The sequence below is a fragment of the Amblyomma mixtum genome, chromosome 4, assembly GCF_055824585.1.
Source record: "Amblyomma mixtum isolate Tamu chromosome 4, ASM5582458v1, whole genome shotgun sequence".
Classification (NCBI taxonomy): Eukaryota; Metazoa; Arthropoda; class Arachnida; order Ixodida; family Ixodidae; genus Amblyomma; species Amblyomma mixtum.
The window spans coordinates 27,435,929-27,460,790 of record NC_143015.1 but is presented as its reverse complement, the minus strand read 5'-3'; the positions used below and the strand labels follow the sequence as shown (position 1 = coordinate 27,460,790).

General features: G+C 47.5%; 1 long non-coding RNA gene and 1 pseudogene across 1 annotated transcript in view; both read left to right on the top strand.

The window, feature by feature from the left end:
* Positions 1–24,862, top strand: part of LOC149345984 (uncharacterized) — a 43,763-nt gene that overhangs the window by 5,393 nt on the left and 13,508 nt on the right. The gene's annotated exons all lie outside the window — the stretch shown is intronic.
* LOC149345986 (uncharacterized) lies at positions 1,794–4,881 on the top strand (annotated as a pseudogene).

Here is a 24,862-nt window from a genome sequence, read left to right as displayed (position 1 = left end):
AGGATTTGGTTTGTCTGGAGCAGTTCTTGAGACCTTGCCAGAAAACATCCGCTCATGGGTCAGGGACCAGCAAGATGGACTGTCCGTGAAAAAAGCGGCACAGCTTGCAGACGGGTACGTGACAAGCCACAACTTTAAGCAGCCTAAGGCGGGCCAAGACTTCAGGAACGGGTACCGGGAGCAGAAATTTATTCCCGAGGGCAGCAGAAGGCCCGTGGAGATGCAGACAACAAAGAACGTGGTTCGCTGCACCCCGATACCTTACGTAAGGCTCAGGAGTCTGGGAGTAAAGAGAGTGATGCTCATTATTCAGAGCTTGAAAAAAGAAGGCCTTTGACGTGCTTTATTTGTAAAGAGCCAGGCCATTTTGTTCAAAACTACACGAAAGGAAGGCCAGTGTTGGCCTCGTTTAGTGAACACCCAAGAAACCATGACCTTCTGCAGCCGTACACTAGAGATTTCATCATAGACAGAAATGCAGAGTGTTGAGGGATTCGGCAGCCACCATGAATGTGGTACATCCTATAAATATGTCACCAAGGAATACTATGTATCGGAGTGCACATGGATTCATTGGGCAGTCAGTGAAGACTCCGTGTCTACCAATGGCTAAGGTCGAAACTGAGGGTCCGTTTGGCACACTAAACACGGCAGCAGCTGTATCGAAGGGTATCCCCGAAGGCTACCCTTATCCCTTTTCGAACAGTTCGGAACAACTTCTGAATGAAAGGGGTAGTGCGTTCGCTGACGTCAAAGCCCAAGTAATGTCTCTAACTTGGGCTAAAGCGCAACAACTTTCACAGAAGCATATCTACCAAGATCAGGAGACAGCAGCTGATGCCAGTGAACTAATTAATGCCCAAGTTGGGGAGAAAGAGGAAAGGTGCCATGTTGAAGTGGCTGCACCTAAGGAAAACAAGGCTGGCGTGTCACACAAGGCGCAGAGCAGCCAGTGCTCTGGAGAAAAATGGAAAGTGAGCCAAAGACATCATTTGTTGCTCCTACTGCGCATAGCCTGGATAAGCTGCTTGAGGTGAACAAAGGGAGGCTGAGGTCGGAACAGAAAAGCGACCCGACTCTTCAGGTCTTCAGAAATGACATGACAGAAGGCGTGTCATCACAGAACATTTCCTTCCGGGATGAAAACGGGGTTGTGCACCGTCACTACGAGGATAAACGAGGAAGAAAATTTGATCAGCTATTAGTACCTGCTCGATATAGCAGGTAACTGCCACACCTCTGTCACAATTGATGGGCTAGACACCTTGGCATAAACAAAATGAAAGCAAGGTTGCTTCAGGAATTTTATTGGCCAGGTTGTTTTAAGGGATGTTCAGGATTCTGTCCGAACCTGTGAGGTTTGCCAGAAAGTCGGGAAATCTACCGACACGTGGAAACCACCAAGCGTACCTATAATTTCTGAGCCTTTCCACCGAGTTGTTGACACTGTGGGGCTGTTACCAAAAACCAAATCGGGGCACAACTATCTGTTGAAGTCGTTGTGTCCCGCGTCTAAATTCCCTGAGGCTGTACCACTAAAGGAAGCAACTTCTGTTGAGGCGGTGGACGGTCTGTTAGCTGCATTTTTGCGAGTCGGATTCCCTGCGGAAATACGAATTGAGCAGGGAACAACTTTGAATAGTACACTAACCGCCACTTTTCTAGAAAAATGTAAGATACGAATCCTACAAAGCTGTTTATCATCCACAGAGTAATATCGCAGAAAGATGGCATGCAGTGCTCAAGAAAATATTGAGCGCTATCCTCCTTATTATCCAGATAGACCTTATTCGTTCCGGTCATCAGAGACTTCTTGGAAATGTTGAATACCACAGAAAAGAACTCCGTGGAAAAAGGTCTCAAGCTCTTTGCGTCGAAATTAACCACTGAATCTCGGCGTGTTACCTTGCTGCCAACGCTTGACATCATTGAGTTCCTGCTGGATCAGGGTGCACACTGTGTTTTTACAGCAAAGTTGAGCCAGGACCTCCTGGAGGTGAGAATGTGATTACTGCCGGTTTCTGAGTGTTTAGCTATCGGTGGTGAAGTTCTCTGTAGCTTAACAGGCCCTGTGTCTTTTCCAGTGCCACTTCGGACTTGTCCGTTCATTCGGAGGGAATGAGTCTCGTCCTACGGTCATCAATCTCACTCAGATATTCCGGCTTCTCAGTTTGTACACTCCGACAAAGACTGCGTTGCGTGGCAGTGTGCAAGGTGTACCTGGGAGTGTGCTTGTCAGCGTACAGGACACATTGCGGAAGACAAGAGAGTTTTACCGCACCAAGCATGCTTCCTTTCGTGAGTGTATAGAAAAAGAGCTGCTGGAGATGACATCTAAAGCAGCCAATGAGCTCGAAGAGCAGGACGACGATCACTCCTACTTCAAGGAAGGAGCGGATGGTGCTATTGTCTACTACCTGAGTGGATACGTAGTGCATAAATTTGAAAAGCACACAGCATGCGTTCTGTGCTTAGAAGATATAAGCAGTCCGCTGCCCGTTGTTGGCTGTGATGCGTATCTGACAACTTACAGAAGTTTCCAGGAGGGCTGCATGAAGCATACAACAGCCTAGATGTTGAGTGTGAAGAAAGTTGCCAATGAAGTACTATATTTACTCGAATGTAACGCGAGTTTTTTCCAAGATTTATTCCGCTTAAAGTCTACCCTCGCGTTATAATCGAATACTGCACTTCGAATGGCCTAAAGCAGTGCCGCGGTGCAGCCATTTCTAAGCTATCAGCTCGGTTTCGGTTTCCGCAGTTTTGCTATCTTATGTTGGCAACATGGGTACCAGGGAAGCCAAATTAGGTCAAATCCCCATCCATCCAAAGCCAAAGCGTTCTTTGTGTTCGTTGCAATCTTGCGCTCAACGTGTGGTGTTCTTGTGGCGTCTTTCGCGGTGTTGATTCAGTCAATTCAGTGCACACGATGGCAACGCGTCGTGCTCAGTACGACGCTCGTTTTAAGAGAAAAGCGATTTTGTTAGCTGAAGAGCTCGGGAATTCTGCTGCAGCTCGAAGACTTGATCTCAACGAGTCAACCATCCGCGGGTGGCGGCTGCAACGGGAGGGGCTCTTTAAATGTGAGCCCGACCGCAAAGGATTTCGTGGGCCTCGCCACGGCCATCACGTCGAGCTGCAAAAAAAAGTGGCGGACTTTGTTATCGAGCAGCGCAACCGTCTCATGGGGGTCAGTGTCGAGCTGATCCGTTGGAAGGCTAGAGACGTTGCTCGGGAGATGGGTATACCCTCGGAGAAGTTCAGGGCATCTCATGGGTGGGCCCAACGGTTCATGAGAAGGAATGGATTTTCTCTGCGGCGAACAACATCGATACGGCAGAAGTTACCGGGAGACTTTGAAGAAAAGCTGCAGGAATTTCAGCGCTATGTGATCAACTTGCGCCGTTCGTCGAATATGCCATTGGGGCATATTGGTACCAGACTGCGGTGTATCTGGACATGCCGATGGCCACAACTGTTCACAGTGTAGGTGCCCCAGAAGTCCGTATTGGGACCACTGGGAACGAAAAAACGAGGTGTACGGTGATGCTGGCGTGCCTAGCAGATGGCCACAAGCTGCCGCCATACATAATTTTTCGGCGCAAGACTATGCCGAAGGAGGTGTTCCCGAGGAATGTTATCGTCCGCTGCCAGGAGAAGGGGTGGATGGAGGCATCGCTGGTGCTCGACTGGATTAAAACCGTGTGGTGTCGTCGACCAGGCGCGCTTCTTCACCCAGCATCAATCCTGGTGTTGGATTCATTTCGCGGACACCTGACTCCTGATGTGAAGAAGAGGCTGGAAAATACAAAAACTCGCCTTGTAGTTATTCCCGGAGGCATGACCTCTGTGCTGCAGCCACTGGACGTCTGTCTGAATAAACCGTTCAAGGACAGGGTACGGAAACTGTACAACGACTGGATCCGGGAAGATCAGGCTCTGACGCCCTCCAGCAGAATCAAGCGACCGTGCGCTTCTCAGATCGCTGAGTCTGCCGCGTGGTACAGCCTGCCTCACGACATGGTCGTTCGTTCGTTCAAGAAGTGCTGCATATCCAATAACCTCGATGGCACAGAGGATGACATCGTCTGGGAGGTCAACAGCGAAAAGGAGGACTCTGTTTCCGAGAACTCCGAGTCTGAAAGCGAGGAAGATGAATAAACATGTTGGCCACGATGTTCATTAAAGGTACTTTGTTTTGCGTCTGTAAGCCTCGCGTTATATTCGTGGTTTTATTTTTTTCCCACTGGGCAGCATGTAAAGTCACCCCTCGCGTTACATTCGCGGTCGCGTTACATTCGAGTAAATACGGTAGTTTCTGCCACATTGGATGAGGCTGGAGCCTGTGAAAACATATCCTGGAAGGTGCTCGAAGAGCTCGAAGAGTGCAGCCTTGCTCGCTTGGGCTGTGCCGACCACATGTCTGCATTCACTTGCCAGATATTGAACTTTGTCATTGTGACAAAAAAGCACTTTTTCTCACGAGATTTTAACCATAAATTAGAATGCAAGGAAAAGGTGGCTGTAGCAAACAAAAAAGCGCGTCTCTTGTAACTATGGCTCTTGAAAACTGGTTCCCAGTTCATGTTTGGTGCATTAATTCAATAAATTGTTTTTAGTTTGACTATAACTTAGTCTTTTGAAAACTGGTTCTCAGTTCACGTTTGGTGTATCGATTCAATAAATTGTTTTTAGTTTGACTTTTGTCATCGTCGTTTTTCTCGTTTTATAGCCTTAAAAATGGCGAGCTTTCACTTAAGTACTTCGGTACCTTGCTTTTAAATAACGCGTATCTTAGCCTTGAGTGCTCTGGAACAAACGAGACCGCAAACATGTAATTTAATAGAGAACTGAATTCAAAAATACAGCAACGCAATTACTCTTCACAAGTGAATGTTTAGTTGTCCCGCGTAGCACTAACAAGGTGTGGGCATCTCAGCGAAATCTCGTCCATGTGACATCGCTTTAGTGGCTCAAAAGATTTGCACAATCGAAGTAGTGTTTGCTCGCTATCTCGGAAATAGCTCCCCTTAAACGGAATTGATTGCTGTTAACGCCGTTGGTTAACGCCGCGTGCTGGCTCCGTGACGATGCGACCGAGCCAGTGGCGTCAGAAGCGCCACCCCGCGAGTGGGAGCCCAAGGGGGCCACGTTTTGCCGCCGCATCTCGGCAGAGTTTGCGAACTAAAAGAGGTAATCTAATAACGCTGACCAAACCTACCTGTCACCCGATACTGAGGAAAGAGTAGAATTGGTAAGCGGGGCTACGTTTATTTCTACTTTTGATTTGGTGAAAGGCTACTTGGCAAGTGCCATTAACTGAACGAGCCAGTCGCTATGTGGCGTTCATCAAACCTTTCAGAGTTTTTCAGCCAATTGCTATGAGTTCTCGCCTGAAAAACGCACCATTATGTTTTTGTAGCTTAATGGACCGGGTGCTTGAAGGCCTCAGTGACCTCGCACTGCCCTACCGCAATGATGTAGCTGTATTTTCGAATGACTAAAGGTCTCACGTGGAACACATTAGAAAAGTTTTCGAGAGATTCAGGGCCGCAGGACTGACACTGACTGACGCTGAAATTGGAAAAGTGCCACTTTAGTAGAGCAAGAGCTACATACCCGGGGCACGAAATAGGGCGAGGAAAGCGTGAGCCCATGAAAACTAAAGTGGCGGCTACCAGAGATTTCCCAACGCCAGCAACCACGAACGATGTGCAGTTTCTCCTCGGTATGACTAGTTCCTACCAGCACTACACACTGAATTACTCGGAAGCGGCGAGTCTGCTCACATACAGTTGAATCCCGGTACAACGAACGCCGCTTCAACGAAATTTTCGCCACAACGAAGTAATTTGCATTCCCCGTGAAACCCTCATAGGACTTAATGTATTAAAATTTCCTCAAAAACAAAGTACTTTGCGAGCTCGTGTTCGCTTCTACGAATTTTTTTTGCGAATTTTCGCGAGTGAGTGGCCCCTCCGTCTTGTCTTTCTTCAGAAGTTGAGTGCTGAAGAGCGACTTTCCCGTTCCCGCCATTAATTTTTTTGCATCGCAGACCGCTGGGGGGTGCGCGCACTCAATCGCACATCCTCCTCACGCACACCGCTCGTTTGCTTTTTTTTTTTCCTCCAGGTGCCCACGTGATTTTTGAAGTGACGTCACGCCCCGCTCATTGGCTCTTTGCTGGGCTTCTTCGATTGATGTAGCTCGCTGTCATGGTGCTCGCGGTTTCCTGTCAAGCAGGAAAGCGCGTCATGATCACGTGCGAGCGGTGTTGGCTGGTAAGCGTTCGCGGCCTCCAAGCGAAGAGGGGCTCCTCGAAAGCGTGTGTAAAATGCGCCAGCGCACTCCATCTGCTAGCGTCTTCGGTCGCGTCCTCCGTGGCCGCGTCGTCTGCTAGGCACCGAGCGCGTTTCAGGCAGTCTGTGGACCGGTGGGCGGAGCTTCGTGCCCTGTCGGAGAAAAAAAAAAAGGAAAACGCGAGGCGGGCTGGAATTCACCGGAAGTCAGTGCAGGAAGAAGCCCACTCCGCATCACCATTTCTTCCTTCGTGTGTGCACCGTTTAGCGTGGTCTCGTCGCGTCTCTGCTCTGCTGAATTCCTAGGATGTCGCCGCCAGCGAAGAAGCGGAAGTTTCTTTCGCTAGAAGAAAAAGCGCGTATTATCGCCGAAGCAGAAAGCGGGAAGAAGAAGTCGATCATTGCCGCAGATTCTGGCATCGCACCGAGTTCGTTATCAACGATACTGAAGAGCAAAGAAAACATCGGCAAGGCACTTGCGTCGGGCACTTCAGCTCAACACAAGAAGGTGACGCAGCCAACTTACGAAGAGCTCGATAAGGCTGTCTACACCTGGTTTGTCGAAACGCAAGACAAGAACATCCCGCTTAGCGGCAGCATTGTTCAGCAGAAGGCCCTCAATTATGCCTGTTTGCTAGCCCTGGATGACTTTAAGGCCAGCACAGGTTGGCTCAATCGCTTCAAAGCGAGGCACAACGTCGTCGGGAAAGTTTTGTGCGGGGAAGCAAGTTCCGCGGACACTGGCGGCACCTCAGAATGGGTGGTGGACAACGTGGCTGATATCATGAGTGGCTACGTGCCGTCCAATATTTATAACGCGGACGAGACGGGCCTCTTTTATGAGATGCTGCCGGCGAGGACACTAGATTTTAAAGGGCAGCGTTGCCAGGGTGGCAAGCACAGCAAGAAAAGAGTAACTGTGCTGCTGTGCACGAATATGGATGGGTCGGACAGGCGTCCCCCGTAAGTTATTGGGAAAAGTGCTAAACCGCGCTGCTTCAAGGGAAACAGAAGCCTTCCCGTCAAGTACGTTCCTAACGGGCGGTCGTGGATGACCCGTGCCATATTTGCGGACTGGCTTACGGCAGGTGGATGACCCGTGCCATATTTGCGGACTGGCTTACGGCACTTGACCGCGACATGAGCAGGCAGAACCGAAAGGTTTGTTTGCTCTTGGACAATTGTTCTGCCCACCGCATCGACGACGTCAAGCTGTCAAGCGTTGAGGTGAGATTCTTCCCGCCTAACTGCACTTCGATCATTCAGCCGCTGGATCAAGGCATTATCAGGAGCGTGAAGTGTGCTTATCGGGAGAGGCTGATTCAGCGTATTCTTTTGAATATCGAGACGGGCAGGGAGACGAAGGTGGACCTCTTCATGGCTCTTCAGATTATAGCTGCTGCGTGGAACGTGACGCGGTCCACCTTGATCAACAACTGTTTCAAGCACGCCGCGTTTGTTGACCAGGAGGCGACCAGCACGGCTGCAGCCGCGGAGGATGACGCTCCATCATCGTTGACTCCGGGGATCAGTACGGCCTGGAAATCCCTCCAGGATGCAGGAAACGTCCCTGGCGATATCGAGCTGGACGATTTCCTCAACGCTGATGCGGATGTGCTTGTTTACGAGGAGCTGAGTGATGAGGACATCATTAAAAGTGTTCGCGAGCCAGAAGAGCCGCCGTCCGAAGCTGAAGACGACTCCGCCCAGGATTCATCCGCCTTGGCAACCTCGTCGCAGGTGATGGATGCCTTCGATCTTATCAGGAAGTTTCTGGGCTCTCACGACGACGACGTTGCGATGGCTCTCATAACAGAGTGTGAGTGTCGCGTGACACCGCTGCTGGCAGCAAAACGCAAGCAGACAAAGCTTACGGACTTCTGGAAATAAATTTTTTTTTTCGCTTGACTCGTCTGTAATTTCTTGACAACGAAATTCCGCGACAGCGAAATTTTTCGTACGCCCCGCCGATTTCGTTGTGGCGGAATTCAACTGTACAGCCTATGGAAGCAGGAGGCTGATGTCGTCAACAGGACACGCGCCAAAAAGGAAGCCTTCCAAAATTTGAACGAAGCTCTGTCATCGCAACCTGTGCTGGTTTCACCAGATTTTTCTCAAGAATTCGTTCTCTAGTGCAATGCTAGCAACCGTGGCCGACGTGTCGTGCCCGCCACGGCCACCTTGCAACAACATATTTAAGGAACGAAACAGCGCAACTAAAACGAAGGACCAAGAAAAAGAGAGACACGAACACGCGCTGACTTACAACTGACTGTTTTAATCGGAAAACCACATATAAATATAAACCACATATCTCTAATCGCGGCGTCACTATGCCCACTATGCTATGCTGCTACAACATATTTAACATGAAGAAAAATGAAGGTAGCATTCTGAAACTCCACAACGCCGAACCCGCTCGCTGCGTGTTGCTCAGGGGTGGCGGCAGCCAATGCTCGGGCAGCGAGCGCGCACCACCTGGTGAGCTTCTACACAACGCGCCTCACACCAAGGCCACCACTTCTACCACTAACCAATACTTCTATTTTACTGCAATGGTGGCTTCGGCGTGTGTTTTCCACTTCCTGCATGGGCTGCACGTGCATAGCTCTTGCACCAAAGTCGTGCAAGAGCTATGCCACGAAGTTCAAGTTATCTGCTGTCAAGTATGCTATTGAACACAGTAACTGGTACTTGAGAAAAACAGCGCTTGCAGACAAAGGACCAGAACGAAGAGGACACACAACTGCGCAGACTATTATCTTGTTAGCCACTAACAACTTGACTAACATCTTGTTAGTCAGCGCAGGAAAGCTGTTAGTCAGCGAGTTGTGTGTACTCCTCATTCTGGTCCTTTGTCTGCAAGCGCTGTTTTTCTCAAGATGTACCCCAACCAACTCGCCCAGCAACATACCTTACGGTGACTGGACTGCAAGACGCCATTTCAACATCACCGAGAAAATGATTCGCAAGCGGCGGTAGTCGCCCAGCAAACGACAGGCGAGCAAGAGTGCGAAAAAGGCTGACTGCGGAAAGAAGGCGCGGTGACCTGAACTTGATGACCGGCTCCTCAAGTGGGCTCTTGAACAACGTGCTGAAGGCAGGACACTGTCGACCGTGCAGTGACGTCTGAAAGCACGCGCATCGGTCTATGATATGGTTTTGCTGGCGGGCCGTCATGGTGTTACAGATTTATACGCCGCAAAGCATTGTCACTCAGAGTGCATTGTCACTCAGAGTGCGAACGACAATGTGTCAAAAGCTGCCGAATGACTTCGGAGAGAAAGTGCAGAAGTTTCAAGAATTCGTGAAGACAGAAGTTGAAAATAATAAAATCCTTGAAGGCCACACTGTAAACATGGATTAAGTTATTTGATATTCCTATGTCAGAAAGTGCCGCGAAGAAAGGCGATAAGACAGTTACAGTGAGAACAAATGGGCATGAAAAGTCTCACTTCACTCTCATACTTGCGTGCTGTGCCGACGATACAAAGCTGCCGCCGACGATAATTTTCAAAAGGTAAGCGATGCCAAAAGAAAGCCTGCCACCTGGTGTTGTTGTCACAACTAACGAGAAGGGCTGGATGGATGAGCAAGTGAGGGAAGTCTGGCTTGAGAAGTGCTTTTCGAAACGCCCGGATGGATTTTTTCATGCCCGGAAGGACCTTCTGGTCATGGATAGCATGCAGGTGCACATGACAGCTGTAACGCTAAGACAGATCAGGGCAAACAACTGCACCCCTACAATAATACCCAGCGGCATGACCAAGATTCTGCGGCCTCTGGATATTTCTGTACACCGCAGCTTCAAAACTCTTTTGCGGTGCATTTGGGAGGCGTGGATGACCGAAGACGAGCACAGCTAGACCGCAACTAGACCCATGTGGTGCACTTCGTTTAGCGAAACTGCAAAGTAGGCCCATAAGGCCTGGAGTGCAGTTACAGTGGCGACGATAACTGCAGGCTTTGGCAAGGCTGGCCTGCTGGCTTCATTGGCACTCGAGCAGGACTACGATCAGACCAGTGATTCTGAGTGCGAAGAGAGTGTCTCAGCACACTGCCGCCAAAAAACGGCGAACTTTTTGCCAGCACATCAGAAGATTAAACTTCGAAGGCTTTGAGTAAAATGAAGTGTTGCTGCTGAGCCTATGTGAGAGTTTTTTTGGGCGGCGTGAGTGTTACCTCCTTTCTTCTATCACATCGCGCTGCGTACGGACTGTTCTCACAGGCACAGTGTACTTCGCGATTGTTGCACAAGAATTGATAGTTGAGTCTCATTGCCCGAACTGGGTAAATTGAGGCGCGTCTTAAACAAGGGTGCTGCGTCTTATGCATCAACTTTTTCATTGAAAGCCTGCATGTATGGGGGGTGCGTCTTATACACCGGAAAATACGGTACTACACAACAAATGATGCTGGTGTCCAGCTGAAATATGAAGGCTCATCACTATCGCCATCAATTGAAAATACTATTTTTCCTTGTTTTGTTAAATGCGTGTCGCGGACAGTGCTGTCAACGTTCTGACTGCTGTCATGGAGCCTGTGACCCTTTTAAATTAAGACATGAGCATGTACGCAAGAAGTGCTTTTTTCCCGTGGCGAGTGTGTATGCGGCGGGGGTGTATGGTGATGCCCTGTGTGACTGTGCGTCCTATAGGACGGATGCATGTGTAGCGAACCACGACAGCCACGCCTGATACCGCCTAGGCCGATCGCTGCCAGAGCGCCGACTACGACGAAGCGTCGCTAAAAGACGAAGCGCCGCCGCGCTGCACAAGATCGCTTGGGTTGGACTGGTCGTCTTCTGCGCTGCCCGCCGTTCTGCTCGCCGTTCTGCGTCGTCTGCCGTGAACACCACGCCCTGTACCATTTGTGCAGAAACCCCCTCACTTGGTGGAGGTGCTGGGTATTTCGTTCACACCAGGCTTAGCAGCAGCCACAAGTCAGAACGCTGTTCACTCTTGGCAAGTGGCCTCTGAGTAAGATGTGTACTCTTGAGCTGCGTGGCTTCGACCCCAAACTTGGTTGCCGTATGGTGCGCTTCGTTGAGCCCATTTCGCCACTCAAGATATGCATAGAGTGCGGAAAGCTTGATAACAAGACGGCGTTGCTTCCATGCTTGCACGCCCCGTGCGAGTTTTGCTTCAAGCAGAATTCAAACGACTGGATTGTCAAGTGTCCCAAGGATGGGATGAAGTGGTGGAAGCAAGAAACCGAGTTGAGAGAATTCCCCCTTGACGATCTCATGGAAAGAAAGGTGAGCGGATCTGTGTTTCTTGCTTACACTCTTGATTGTAGCTTTGGAAAGGGATCGGTATGGCGCATTGCTTGCAGGCTAAGCAATGTCGCAAGGCATTCACTTTCCACCGAAATAACAGTGGAGAGGCTTAGTGCGTGTTTGCACTGATTATTTGCCATGGAGATACAATGTGAAAAAGAGCGGAATACTTGGCAGGTCGATGATGCTAGCTTGTAAACAAGTTTGAGAATTATTCAATTTGAAGCAAAACGTATCTATTTCTGGGAGAGCATACTGCTTTTCTTTCACTCTGAACTGAACAAAGTGAACAAAGGGGGGGGGGGGGGGGTGTATGGTGATGCCCTGTGTGACTGTGCGTCCTATAGGACGTATGCATTGGTTCACTGAACGGAGTACATGTAAGCACTGCACAATGTAGCAGAACTGCGAAAAGTAGTTATTGCCATGCGAGTTTCTGGTATGAAGAAATCCCCAATAATGTATGTTGCCAGGTTAGTTGTTGGGACTGATGGCTAGTTGGTTTTGCATTTTTGAAAAAGACATGGCGCTACAAGCACACGCACAAAAAGGCGAGGAGACAAAGGACAGGCGCCTGTCCTTCAGTTCGGCATTCAGCTAGCTCGGACATTTCATCCAGTTCCGTGAAATCCGAATTAATGGGGTTTTTCTGCATTATCGAACTAGTATCATTTAAGATGCCACCTCGGCCCCAAAGAAGAGGATCCTCAGTAAAAAGAAAGGGAAGCTGGCCATATGTGCCAAACAACTTCGAGCAAGCTTGGCCAAATGGAGGTGGAGGTCTCTTCAAAAACAACGACTCAGATACACAACTACGTTGTGTGATGGAGACAGTCAGGCTTTCAATGGCCTCCGAAAAGAAAAAGTATGCCAGCTACTCGAGTACAGGGAAAGAAGACTGTGTGAACCACGCTCACGAACGGATGGGTGCGTCCCTTCAAAGCCTTCTGTCCAAAACAAGTAGAAGGAAAGCAGAGCCTTGGTGGCAGGGGAAAATGAGCCCTTGAAACAAAACTATCAAATTACTACACAACGGCACTGAAGATGCACCGAGGCAACACTGATGGGATGCAAAATGCTCTTCTTGCCACATTCTGCCATGTTTCCTCAACCGACAACAAGCCCAAACCGCTCAAAGTGCCCAAAAGGTGAAGAGTCGTTGTGCAGATTCAACGAGGCAGTGGCAAAGCAAGGAACTCCAGCAAAACACAAGTACAACCAGCGTCCGCATGTTGCACAAGTCTTGCTGCCTGTCAACACACGCCTCTCTGACAGGTAACTGCTCGAGCGTTGTGAGAGAGGGAAAACACAAAACGCAAATGAAAGTCGACACTCAGTCATTCGGTCACTTGTACCAAGGATCAGACAGGCCTCACTGTCCGCAGCGGAGGCCGCTGTCGCTGACGCAGTACTCAGATTTAATTCTGGCAAAGATAATGACACTGAGACAATTCAGATCGAGCTGAGTATCAATCAATGCAGTATCGTGCTCCAAAGACGTGCTGAAAAAGATCAGCGCCAGCTTCATTTTCTCTCAATACCGAAGGCTGGACTCCTTGACACACCTTTATGTGAAAGCTGATTTGCTTTTCCTCACTAATAGTTTGATTAATAGTTTCATTAACAGTGTCATTAATAGTTTAGTGCATGCGAGAAAAGAGTGATACATAAACGAAACAAGAACACACATAAGCTGTAATAAACATAGTAGACATGTCCAAATAGAGAAATCTCACAAGGACTGTTTCAAATATTCCTTTTTTCCTGTAACAGCCTCCAAATGGAATGGGCTGCCAAACAAAGTTGTAAATGCACAATCTCGAGAACAATTTTCCGTCAGTCTTGCCAAACATATAAAGCAATAAAGGATATAAAGGGACTCTTTTATTACCTGCCATTTTTCACCTGTATTTTATGACTGTAGTTTGTTAGCACTGTTTTATTGTTTCCACTGTACTGACTGCATCTTGTTCCTGCTGGTATGCATATGCCACAAGTTTGATGTTGTGTCCACTCCTATCTCGGTCCAGGTTGGACCGATAGTATGTACAAATAAATAAATAAACAAATAAATAAATAAACAGCATCTGACAAGAAGCACACAAGTGCTGAGAATTTCCGCCAGGCCATGAAGAACAAGGGTGTCGAGGAAAAAAACTGTGAGAACGTGCCTGGAGGGTTTCAGCACAAAATGAACCTTTTAATGACTTAATTTGTTGAAAATAAATGGAGACTATGTTTTGAAACTTCTTGTCTACTTTTCTCATGTGTTTTCTTTATACCTGTGACGGCGCCGTGTGTTTATGTTTTGACGGCAGGGCCGCCAAGGGTGGCTTGTCTGGCAAAGTTGGCACCGTGCCAAGGCACTGGTGCGCCCAGCTCTGCCAATGCAAGTCTGTTTAGAACACCGGCAAGATAGCGTGGAAGGGGCATGGCGCACAAGGCAAACGCGTCTTATGTGCAATCGTGCGCGTGGCAACTGAAAACGTGGGACAAGTGTAAGCCAACTAAGATGGCTCCAGCAAGTTAACTGTTCGCTCATCATCATCATCATCAGCCTGTCTAAGCCCACTGCAGGACAAAGGCGTCTTCCATATCTCTCCAACTAAGCCTTCCCTGCACCAGTTGCAGCCACCAAACACCGGCAAACTTCTTAATCTCATCTGCCCATCTAACTTTTTGCTGCCCCCTGCTATGCTTTCCTTTCCAAGAACCAGTCTGTTACCCTTAAAGACCAGCGGTTATCTTGCCTTCTCATTACATGGCCTGCCCAAGCCCATTTCTTCCTCTTGATTTCGACTAGGATGTCATTAACCCGCGTTTCTTCCCTCAACAACTCTGTCCTCTTCCTGTCTCTTAAAGTTAAACCTGTCATTTTTCTTTCCATAGCTCTCTGGGCAGTCCCTAACCTAAGTTGAACCCATTTCATTAGCCTCCACATTTCTGCCCCATAGGTGAGCACCGCTAAGATGCACCTGTTATATACTTTTCTATTCAAGTTATATACTTTTCTCTTAACTGGCCTATGCATTATATATTTTTTGTACCCCAAAGACTGTTGGATATACTCCATCTCCTAACCTGCTTCCTGCAAAGTGGAAGCTAGACATCCTCAACCAACCAAAGGAGGACAAAAATGTCACGCGTGCCTTGTTGTCTGCTTGTACAGTCTGTCTCAGAGGGAGTAGGGGAAAAAAAAAACGAATCTGCTATTTTGAGCGCATAGAAAAACTACAACAACAATAACACAACAAAGATGGTTTTTCAATCACGAGCATCTCGTAACACTGCGCAACTATGCAGCAGAGATTAGACACCGCAATAGCAAAAGCAGGACCCCACGTCCACATCAAAGCAGCGGCATTATATATAGTAACCTAACCAATGTGCCAGATCGGTCAATAAGCATCAGTGTGGTGTGTCTTCCTGCAACACAAAGAAGTGAAGCGGACCACTGATGTGCTACACTTGCTTCACAAGACAAACCCTGTGAATTCCAACGTGGACACAACAGTGCGGTGCCAACATGCATGACCACGCACGGCAGAATCAAACAAAAAAATTAAAGGGGACACTTACGCTTAATGAGCTAATACCCATATATACGAAATTGGTCATCCTCTACTTTACATTCATAGGTCCCTGGGAGTCCTCGTACCACTCCTGGTGCAGCGGTTAAGCAATGCGCCACTGCCCTGCGATGTCAGGTGCTGCCACCTGGTGGGGCTTCTGTGACCCAGGTTGCTCTTCCCGAGCAACCTCTCGTGATCGGTCATTGATTTAACAGCCACCTGCCCCGGTGGCCAGTTTGCTAACAATGCACCACGAGGTCACATGACCTAGTGGGTCCACCCAGGTTGCTTCTCTGGTGGGTGGCCACCTGGGTCAACCCATGCCACCCTATTTTTCACCCACAACGCCGACAACACCAACGCTAGGTTTTCTAGGTAACGAGGTCCACTCGATACGAATGACACTAAATTTGCTACTGTGGCAGGGGTATAACTCAGGAGACTAGATGCAAAACATGATCATATGACTTAGGCAAACCGGGACAGTAGGTCTCAAAATTAATATGCAGAAAACTAAAGTAATGTTCAACATCCTCGGAAGAGAACAGCAGTTTACGACTGGTAGCAAAGTGCTAGAACTGGCAAAAGAATAAGCCCACATAGCGGAGGTACTGACTGCAGACCCACATCACAAGTAAATTAACCAGAAGAATAAGGAGCATTTGCCAGGTTCTCTCAGATCATGAATGGCAGTTTACAATATCCCTCAAAAGAAAAGTATACAGCAGCTGCACCAAGCAATACTCGCTTGTGGGGCAGCAATGCGAAGGCTAGCTAAAAGGGTTGAATGCCAATTCAGGAAAAATGAAGCGAGCTATGGAACGGAAAGCGACCGGTGTTACGTTAAAACCAGAAAGACAGTAGAGTTGGTCAGGGAACAAAGGTTGGTTAATAACATTCTAGTTGAAATCAAGAAGAAATGAGCTTGGGCAGGGCATGTAATGTGAACGCAATATAACCGATAGTTGTTAGGGGTGATAACTGGATTCCAGTAGGGGGCAAGCGTAGCAGGGGGCGGCAGAAAATTAGGTGGGCAAATGAGATTAAGAAGTCTGCAAGGATAAGGTGGCCACAGCGGACACAGGACTGGGTTAATTGGAGAGATACGGGAGAGGCCTTTTTTGTCCTGCAGTGGGCATAGCCAGGCTGATAATGATGACGGAACCTTTGCCTGGCTGACAACAAGTGCAAGTGACAATCTGCCATTTGCATTACGTATGTATTTGGTGGAGCACTACATACTGGATCACAATAAGCAGAGTGCTGACAGCAATGTGGAATTTGCAGAAAGCTGTGCTGCAATTCTCACCACAAGCTACACACAAAAACTGCCGAGGTCTTTTATATAACCAAAACTTTCAAAAGCTTCTGTGCATGTGCCTTCGCTTATTGTGCGACCAATTACGACATTCGCAGCGTAGTACGTTGTTTTCGTGGTTTGTAACCAAGGAAATTCTAATGCGCAGCACTGTAACAGATCCTGTTCGACACAGGCTCCTGCAAAATTGACAGCAAATGGCAGTAAATAAGAACAGGTCAAAAGCAGTTTACGAAAACAAGCTTGTACAGGCTTACTAGAAGACAATACAGTACCTAATGTGCTTCAATAACTTTCCAACTGAAAAACTTTTAGGCAAACAAATGCAAATTGCACAAACAAGAACATCCGGCGCATTGCCACTCAAATTCTCTTAGGCCCAGAGCTTATGGCCACGCTACCCCTCAAACTAAAAATTCCAGCACTGTGCAGCATGTGAATTGTAATGATGCAAGTATGGTGACTCAAATGCCACAACTCAAAAGCTGAAATATGACTCAAATGTTATTACTGCACTGAAAAGAAAACTGGGGTGAAATCGGAACTGAAGCTGAGACCCTTGGGTCGCCAGTCAGACATGCTACCCCAGGCCACCAAGGCATGTCCGGCGGACTTTGTTAAAGGGAGGTCCTGCGCACCTTGTGGAGAATAAAAAAAGTAAATAGCAGTGTCCGTGTCTGCAAAGTGCTATGCAAAGAGGACCGCAGGTCACTGAAAGGACCCACTGGCACTATCATGTCATACCCTTTAAAGGAAACAGCATAGGTTTTAGAAACCAACGAGCTTAAGAGGGTCGAATGTGTGAAATTTGCAGGTAAAGCATGCGAAGTCTTTTTGGACTAGCACTTGAAATAGTGAAGTAATCACCATTTAAAACCCGTACACCCTTCAAGCTTCTCCGCAGTGCACAACGCCAAGTGGGGGGCACATGATGACGTCATCGAAGGTAGTGGTACATTTACAACGCACAAACGCCTGCTTTCAAGGAAAAAAAAACAACGCAACCGAAGGCAAACCATGCCGAGAATTGTTTGGCAGCGTCTAACGAGTCACGGCAGGGTGTGGCTGACGACAGCGGTAATTTGAAATCATACCTTTCGTGACGTCATGCTAAGTTTCTCTGCACTTCTCTGGTGCATTGAGGAAAAGCGCAAAATTCAATCGTCGATTACATCACTATTTTAAATGCTAGTGAAAAAACACTTGTCATGCTTTACTTGCAGCCTATATAGATTTGAATCCTTCAATATTGCGAAATTCTCAAAAAAGTGCTGCAGTTGCCCTTTAAGGTAGAGCTTAGCTGCCCCACGAATTTTTTTTTTTTTTCACACTACACTATCATGTGACGCTCGCCTTTCTTTGTCCAACGATTCCAGGAACACTTTACATAAGGTGACGAACAAGAAAAGCGGAATTCACAGTGTATGGGACAATGATGGCATTCCTCCAAAGAGGTACTCCCAGAAATGGTTGTGGTTGCATTAAGGTGCTGCCAGAGTTAAACTTACAACGAGCACGCCTGCGATTACTCGGCCTATATCACATAGCCTGATCATAACTCCTACCACTGCCCCGAAAAGCCACTGTCCTCTGAGAATTCCACAAGTATCCTTGCTACCACGTGCCTTTCAGTTTGTGGACTTTCAAGGAACAACGCCATGTGAACAACATTGTCTAGCGATACATATCTATCTCCTTTAGCGTCTCTAGCAGGAACTAATGCTGACACTTTTTCAGAGCCGAGCCTTTCATTTTTAATGTAAAAGCATTATACATCCCATTAGCACGAAGGCCGGCGGCTGATGTTTGCCGTCTGTGACACGAAATTCAGAAGATAATGGAACATGTTTTGACGCAACAGCGTATGTCATTTGCTGTTGCGGTCAACACATTTGCGCGTGACCACCATGCGTTGCTTGGACATGTCGATCAAGATATTTCAAAGCCAGCGTCCGACTGTTGGCACTGCGTGCATCACGATTCTACGTCAACACGCGCAGAGTACTGTGCACCGGGACTGCAGGCAGCAACTCAGTGCAATCAAGCGATAAAGGGGCCTCGCGCTAACTTCGCAGTCACTGGGAACGGCTGCATCGAAAGCATGTGGAACACTAATCTGTTCATATAGCTAGCGCAGTTCTTCACACAATGCTTTTACATTCCCACACGTAAGCACTCTTAAGTGTCTCTGCATATTTTTGTTTTGTATTTTGGTCTTTTCCAGCCAATAAAAGCTCCGTTTCTAGTCTCTTTGTGGTTACAACGTGGTACCCACCGATAATGGCCCGCTTCAATTTGTCACGACTGTCCACTGAAAGAAGTAGGGTCAGTAAATTTCTGGTTCCATGTTTTTTTTTTATTTGACACGACGCTTAGGTAATCGGTATGCATAGATCACCATGTGGAATTTGCAAGCACCTGCTAAATAATTTGCGATTCAGTATCTTCTCAGAAGTTGTTGCAGTTTCTGCTTCAGCTGCCCAGTGGTGGCTATGATGTCACAGACGAGCTGAAACAATGTTGAGTCCCCGTAAGGCACACAAAATCTGCAAGGAAATCACTGCGTCATTTTAATTCACTCCAACTTTTATACAAGAGCTGGAATCCCAAGAAATGAACAAACAGCTACTACACTGAAATTTTTGACTGGCACACCTGGCCTCAACATTTGCTCAGCTTGTCTGCGACATCATTGCCATTGTTAAATGTTGAAACCAAAACCAAGACACAAGAAAAAAAAGGTGAACAATAAATTATTTTTCGGGGTAAGGCAAATTCCTAGTGACAACCTGCGTTTATGATGCCTTGCACACCATATCAAACAAAAGAAATCACTGAAGCCAACAGCCATCAAAACCAAGGGGCATAGGGATGCCTTTTTTTTTATTTGTAGTTTTTCATCAATGGGGAAATTAATAAAAACAGAAGAAAAATAGCCAAATGCCGCCAGTGGGATCCGAACCCACGACCTCCGAATTTCATTTCCTTGGTTCTGGCAGCCTTGATGCCATAGGTAGCATAAGAGAATTCTCGCACAGCTTACACCCTCGCAGTTCCACTACATTCCTACATGGCACTCACGGTATTACAGGAAGTACTACGTCCGCCGCTATGGACGAGGGTGATGCTAGTGAACACTCTTAAGGTTAGCTTACGCTACACATCAATACCCCTGAAAGCACCAAATTGGACAGTCGTCGCCATAGCTCACTTGGTAGAGCACCGGATGCGAAATTCAGAGGTCGTGGGTTCGGATCCCACTGGTGGTATGTGGTTGTTTTTATTGCGAAAGCAATACTACTCCCAAGAATGGCCTTTCGCGTAGCGGCGGCCACTTGGCACGTTTAGACCTTTAGAATGACCCCTGATGTCATACCATGTCTAGTGACGTCACAGCGTGACGTCATACCAGGAGCGAGACACGGGCTACCAACTCGGCTCGTCAGGTAACGGCGGCCGCTTGCCACGCCGCACCGCGCTCTTCCCACTAGAGGCGCTGCATATGCAGTATAAAACACCTGCTGTCGCAACCTACCAGGCTTAACCAAAGCTAAGCCCCCGCCATTTTTTTCTTCTGCTTTTATTATTGTCCCATTGATGAAAAACTACAAATTAAAAAACAAAAAGACATCCCTTATGCTCCTTGGCTGTTTCGGCGATTGTTGGCTTTCGTCATTTATGCCATAACAGCACCTCTTTTCCCTTCACTTGTATGCTTAACCCCAAAGAAAGAGCTAGTTTGTGGGGTTTAAAATCCCAAAATGACAGACTACAAGGGCCACCGTAGTGGAGGTCTCCGGATAAGTTCAACCACCTAGGGATCTTTAACATGCACTGACATCGCACTGTACACGAGCCTCTATAATTTCGCCTCCATCGAAATGCAACAGCCGCGGCCGAGCCCGTGTCTTTCGAGTCAACAGCCGAGCGCTATAACCACTGAGCCACTGCTGCGGCGAAGAAGGAACACACAACCCCAATCTGGTGTCTCTACTCCTTCAAACAAAGGCCAAGTGGCACCTTTTCCCTTATTCCCTAAGTGTCGTCCCGGTTAGCTCAATTAGTAGAGCGACTGCTCTGGTGAAGCGGTGGTCCCGGGTTCGAACCCTGGACCAGGACGAATTTTTCTTTAACTGCGAAGTTTCTGAGAAAGCTGTGCAGCTTTCCTTTGTAGTCATATGGCTGCGCTTGGGTGGATGTCAATGAGTAATTACTCCCTTATTACAAATCTACTCCACCCTGGGGTATTACAAATCTACTCCACCCTAAACATTTGACCAACACAGTTCCAACTTCGAGTTATTGATCAATTCGCTCTCACCCTACCATAAGCTTGCCGTCCCAGTTAGCTCAATTGGTAGAGCGACTGCTCCGGTGAAGCGGTGGTTCCGGGTTCGATCCCCGGACCAGGACGAATTTTTCTTTAACTACGAAGTTTCTGAGAAAGCTGTATAGCTTTCCTCTGTAGCCGTATGGCTGCGCTTGGGTGGATGTCAATGAGTAATTACTCCCTTATTACAAATCTACTCCACCCCGGGGGATTCCCCTAAACATAAAGTAGAGAGGAAAATGTGCCCATCAGAAAAGCTGGTGTATTTATAGCAGCCCCGGGATTTGAATCCTCTACCTCCTGCACGTGAAGCAGATGTGCTACTGCTAAGCCACCAGCATTGATCTTTCCATTTCGAACATCTTTACCTAGCAACAGTGGTGCTCCCCATGTCTCTTGGCAAAATAGACGTACATGTCAAGTTGGGGGAGCGCAAGATTACAAGGGAATTAAAATCTTGTGTTCAATCAGAATGTTTCAAAACAGAGGCACTTGCATGCACTGGGTGAAAAAGATACAAGGCAATGCATCGGCCAACTAAGGCTACTACAGGCTATGACAATGCCAATGAATCTGTGCAACAATTTGTGAGCCATCTCAATCTATTCAATCTAGGCATAGACCCTATTAAAGAGAAGCCAAAGGGCCCCCGTACTGGGCACTAGGCTGCGCTCATAAGACAGAAAAGAGTTGAGGATTAGCACAGCCCAAAAAACAGGTTGTTCAGAGGGTTGTGAAAAGACTTATGCATGACTTCAGTACACCAGGACAGTGTTCACTGGACCAGAGGTATGTTCTGAGGTCACTCTTGGAGGCGAGGGTCCATTTGAACTACATATTTCATGGGCTTTTCCTCTCGAAAGAATGGGGCTTGCACGGCTTTCGTATGTAAAATTTCATGCCGCCGCCCCTTTATTTTCACCCCATGCCCTATGCCACATACCATCCATCTCTGCTTTTAGGTGTACTACGCACATACAAAAGGGCACACGAGGAAGCCAGTAGTACACACTGCAACACAGCACACTGTCTGCTTACGTACAACTCCTGTGCTCTTGCTTTGCACGTGCTACATCTGAAAACATTTATAACAAACTCAATCCTTAATCATGTTATAATTGGGAGCCTCTCGCATCTAGAACAGCCTATTACGGAATTGCAATAGGCCCGACTGATATAACCCTGCAATTTCAAACACAATCAGCAGTCGAGGAGAGGGATTTCTTCAGCGGGCTATCAGAATAGCAGATACCTGCCACTTTTCAGCCAATGCACCAGCATCAGTATCCAGACGGTCAAATAGATCATTCAAGAGGACGGTACTGTTAAATATCAACTATCTATAACGAAACCATGGAGGTGTCAGCATAATCCCCGACTTTCGCAGCGCGAATTTTTTTTATTATTATTATTTGACTGCGCCAAGACACGGCTCACAGTCACGTTATTCATATGAAATGCACGTATTCCCGATAGATTTCTAATTTTCACCTAGCCAGCATTTAACAGCGCGTTTATTTCAAGCCGCAAACGGTGCCTCACTTGCCGCTGTTATTTCCAACGATGAGCTGCGGAAGCACGCTTCCTGCGACGACACCAAAAGCCTACTGCGTCTGAAGATGCCACAGCACTTTCACTTTCAATGTTCCTCCTGCCTGCCCCTAAGAAAATGCACTATCGTCACGAGTTGCGGAAACTTAATCGGGTGGATGACATTCCAGTTTAGATAAACATTAAAAAACTAAAAACTGTATGAACTGAAATTTAAGGCGGCGAGCGTTGTTTTGCGAAAGCTAGGCATAGTGATGTTTTAATTAGCACAGGCGTATTTACAGCTTAAAGGGTAACCGCGCACTTACGCAGTGTTTAGACAGGAGCTGTCTACTCACCTCGGTTTGTTTTGACAAAACGTGTCGACCCGCTGTTCAGCCGTCCGGTCACAAGTGAAGCGTCGACCTCTTTTGTCAGTCTCCTTTGGGTCCACTTACACGCAGGTGAGGACAACGGCAAGCTTCGGTGACCTGGTAACGGTTTGGAGTCATATCAAACGCGAAATACAACTCAGCCAAACTTATCAAACTCAACAACGCACCTACGAACCTGCCGCTGAACTTGGCGCCGGGGCCCGGGCCGCCGGCCAACGTTTTTAGGTTGCCGCCGGCCCATAACAGAGCTCTTCATAGCTCTTCATAACTGCATCCCTATTGTTAGAGGGCGCTAGTGAACAAATAATCTTATTTTATGAAAAAGTTTTGATGCAAAATCATTTCCTATAAGTAGACTGCTTGCATGATTAGCTCCGTAAATAATTATAGTAGCTAAATATAAAATAACAGCAAAAGAAAATCAAGAATCTGGCCAGTCTGTGCAGTCTGCTCCACGTGACCTAGGTGCTAATGCGCGTGATTCGAATAGTGGGTGTGTAAAAGCAAAGCGATTTCTGGTGCTTCGCTCTTTCTCGAAAAACCTTTGCAGAGGAGTAATATCAGCTCTCCGAGAACATCCTCCCGGCAGGCAAAGGAAGTTCAACGGTTGTCCTCGGCCCTCGGGATTACGAATAAAACCTAAAAACACTTGTAGATGGTCCAGCCTACAAAAAATTAAGGATCCGACTCTTGAACTTCAGACCAAAATGAACAAAATTTTAGCAACCATCTTAAAGCGTCACCCTCAGTCAAAACCCCTCTATCTACACTGATCTGGAACGGCTCGGCACTGTCGTTTTACGGACTCTCCAAAATTCACAAACCGGGTGTTTCGGCTGTGTTTCGATGGAGGCGAAACGCAAAAGGCGCCACAGGACAGGGTTAATTGGAGAGACATGGGAGAGGCCTTTGACGTTGCAGTGGGCGAAGTCAGGCTGATGATGAAAAAAATCTTCGTAATATATATTTGTGGTTACTTCGCGTGATCTTACCTGCACAAGCAAACCTCCTACAAGCATCTAAGTGAAAATCCACTGCTTGCCGGTTTAATCCAACCTTTTATTTCTTTCAAGCAAGAGTGACTTTCAAAGTGGAACTCAAGAAAATATTTGCATCGGTCGTTTGCAAATGATTGTCCACAAGCCCTCCCAAGGAATCGCATCAATTACACTTTCTTTAAAGTTCGCTAAATGGTACAGACTATAATCTCCTCAAGTTGATTTATTGTGTCTTGACAAACCGCGCTCACAGTTTGTAGCAGCCAGCGACCCATCATCACTACCATGTGCTGTAACATCTGGTGTTTCTCAGTGCGCCGTTCTTGTTTCTTCACCATTTTTAACTGATATTAACGACCTACCAATTTTTAATCAACTTTACTATTGAAATATTTGCTGATGACTGTTCTTTTGCATAAAATTGATGGCACATAACTTAAGGTGGTTCCCTTCTTCAGTCCAGTCTAGACAACATCATTGGACGATACACATTCAACCTTTAGAAGTATTACTGTTCAATGCAGTACTGACTTCAGCTGGAATGAGGCCTGAAAAACTTTCTGCGTATGTAGCCGAGCGCCCGATTGGCATTGTCAGTGATATGCATACCAATGTTCGTACGCCAAGATAAGTTTGTCATTTACACACCAGCGGCCGCGTTTCGCCCGTGGAGAATATGGTGGGGGAGAATGGAGAGGAGAGTGACCAATCAGGATCTGTGGGAGGAGTCACGTGGATAGGAGGAGACATGGCAGCTATAACAAGAGACGTGGAGAAGGTGGGCGAACACGCACTGTATACAATGTCAACAGTGGCGCCGCACCATAGTTATCCGTCAAACTTTAAAGCTTTCGGATCTGTACTGAGAGTTCTGCTCCGATCTCTGAAGCTGTTTAACTTGCGTGCATTGCATGAAGACAGTTTAAACCTTCACCGAGAGGGAGGAGAGCTGCAGTGAGTCCTGCCCCTTCGGTTAGCGATGCAGAATATGAGCTCAGCGGCTTAGGAGGGAGTGGCTGCAGCTTGTTGGGGACTCCGCCGTTCAGCTCAGCAAAAGAGTCTGAAGCGACAAGGGAAGGCGACAGGCAGTGTTGTGTCTATGAGCTTATTTGGTCAACCGCCACCGCAATCGTTATTGGGGC